We start from the raw sequence: 2,500 nt of genomic DNA on the forward strand, positions 1-2,500 counted from the left end.
GTATGTGCGGTCCGGGTGGCTTTCCTCTGGCGAGGGAGAGACCTTAAGCAAACTCAGAGACAAATCTTGACGGTCGATCACTCGTAAAAATAAAACGTGACAAACTTTGTGTTGGTTCAAGTACGAAAGGATCTCTGTCGGCTTGGGGGTACGCCCGTTTCCGTTTCAACTTGTCTCGCGAGGGTGGTTTCGGGGCCAGCAGGAGAGCTCGTCGGGGTAGCAGGCCCTGCAGCCGTGGTCACCGCCAAACCCCCACAACTCGAGCAAGTGAAAAAAAAAGTAACAGGAGCGAAAGCATCTCTGTCGGCTTGGGGGTACGCCCGTTTCCGTTTCAACTTGTCTCGCGAGGGTGGTTTCGGGGCCAGCAGGAGAGCTCGTCGGGGTAGCAGGCCCTGCAGCCGTGGTCACCGCCAAACCCCCACAACTCGAGCAAGTGAAAAAAAAAGTAACAAATAAGAAAGGATCGTCGGCTTGGGGGTACGCCCGTTTCCGTTTCAACTTGTCTCGCGAGGGTGGTTTCGGGGCCAGCAGGAGAGCTCGTCGGGGTAGCAGGCCCTGCAGCCGTGGTCACCGCCAAACCCCCACAACTCGAGCAAGTGAAAAAAAAAGTAACAAATAAGAAAGGATCGTCGGCTTGGGGGTACGCCCGTTTCCGTTTCAACTTGTCTCGCGAGGGTGGTTTCGGGGCCAGCAGGAGAGCTCGTCGGGGTAGCAGGCCCTGCAGCCGTGGTCACCGCCAAACCCCCACAACTCGAGCAAGTGAAAAAAAAAAGTAACAAATAAGAAAGGATCGTCGGCTTGGGGGTACGCCCGTTTCCGTTTCAACTTGTCTCGCGAGGGTGGTTTCGGGGCCAGCAGGAGAGCTCGTCGGGGTAGCAGGCCCTGCAGCCGTGGTCACCGCCAAACCCCCACAACTCGAGCAAGTGAAAAAAAAAAGTAACAAATAAGAAAGGATCTCTGTCGGCTTGGGGGTACGCCCGTTTCCGTTTCAACTTGTCTCGCGAGGGTGGTTTCGGGGCCAGCAGGAGAGCTCGTCGGGGTAGCAGGCCCTGCAGCCGTGGTCACCGCCAAATCGCCACAACTCGAGCAAGTGAAAAAAAAAGTAACAAATAAGAAAGGATCGTCGGCTTGGGGGTACGCCCGTTTCCGTTTCAACTTGTCTCGCGAGGGTGGTTTCGGGGCCAGCAGGAGAGCTCGTCGGGGTAGCAGGCCCTGCAGCCGTGGTCACCGCCAAACCCCCCACAACTGTTGGGCGCCTACCTGCGCGGGGCAGGAGGACACTTTCCGATTTCAAATCTCCGTTTGCCGAGTCCACCCCGAACGCACGCGGGCGGGCGGGTTCGCATCACCCTTCGTCACAAGGGGCGAAGCCCGTTCCACCGTCTCGTCAGTAGTGCCGACCGGTCTGTGATCGACGAGGGGAGCCACACCAGGTCCGGCCCTGCTGCTTGGCGGCACCGCGTCGTCGGGAGCTCGCGACAGACGGAGGGTTTCGGTGTACTCTCCAGCCACGGGAAACGAAGCCGGTGATGCAGGCGCCGGTCTTTCGCTCCCAAATCGGCTGGGTTTACATCGTTGCTATCTAGTCACGCTCCCTTCAAACCCGACGGGGTACCTATTCCCCTCACCCGTCTGTGCGTATACAGCCTCTTTGCACTTGCGGGATGGGGGTGGTGGTTTAAAGACTCTCGAGTTGCCGCCCGTCGGTCTCCGAGCTCCGTGCAGTAGTGATCCCCAGCGAACTGCCAGCAGGGCGAACGAGCGATCCCGCTCTCGGTCGGGGCGCCTGGCGTCGATCGGTGGTCGGTGGCTTGCGGGCAAGCTGCGCTGTGAGTGTGGGAACGAGTATGACGAGCCGTTGCCGCGACTCCCAGTCCACCTCGGCGGTGGCTGGGCCGGGCGGGCGTCTGCTCGGGCGAGTGCCGCCCCCGCCTCCTCGCAGGAAGTCCGCTCGCCGACACGCCGCCACGTGCACGCGTCAGTGACGCTGCCGAACCGATGGCCGGTGCCCGTTCCCGCCTCTGCTTTTCCTAGGGCAAAGCTGCTGCACGCCTCGTGATACTAGGCGGGCGACATGGTGGCGGTGATCCTGCCTCCGTCGCTGCGGTGCGTTGGGGCACGCATCGCCTCTTGGGCGCCCTGTCCTCCTCCCCCCAATAGACGTATGTTTCTGCGGGCCGCACCAGGATGGTGCTCCCCATCGCTTCACGCCACCCTGCTCCGCCCGCACGCCGGCGTGCAGGTGGCTGTAGCTCAAGGTGGGGAGCGTATGTGCGGTCCGGGTCGCTTTCCTCTGGCGAGGGAGAGACCTAAAACAAACTCAGACAACTCTTGACGGTGGATCACTCGGCTCGTGCGTCGATGACGAACGCAGCTAGCTGCGAGAATTAATGTGAATTGCAGGACACATTGATCATCGACACTTTGAACGCACTTTGCGGCCCCGGGTTCTTCCCGGGGCCACGCCTGTCTGAGGGTCGTTTGGCAATCAATCGCACTC

At 60.6% G+C, this 2,500-nt stretch overlaps 1 non-coding gene across 1 annotated transcript; it reads left to right on the forward strand.

Annotated features, from left to right (window-relative positions):
• The first annotated feature begins 2,326 nt into the window (after positions 1-2,326).
• Positions 2,327-2,480, forward strand: LOC140473440 (5.8S ribosomal RNA). The gene has a single exon (XR_011958341.1). It is a non-coding gene; the product is annotated as a 5.8S ribosomal RNA (ribosomal RNA).
• Positions 2,481-2,500: the final 20 nt, after the last annotated feature.

The sequence above is a fragment of the Chiloscyllium punctatum genome, unplaced genomic scaffold (assembly GCF_047496795.1).
Source record: "Chiloscyllium punctatum isolate Juve2018m unplaced genomic scaffold, sChiPun1.3 scaffold_607, whole genome shotgun sequence".
In the NCBI taxonomy this organism is placed as follows: Eukaryota; Metazoa; Chordata; class Chondrichthyes; order Orectolobiformes; family Hemiscylliidae; genus Chiloscyllium; species Chiloscyllium punctatum.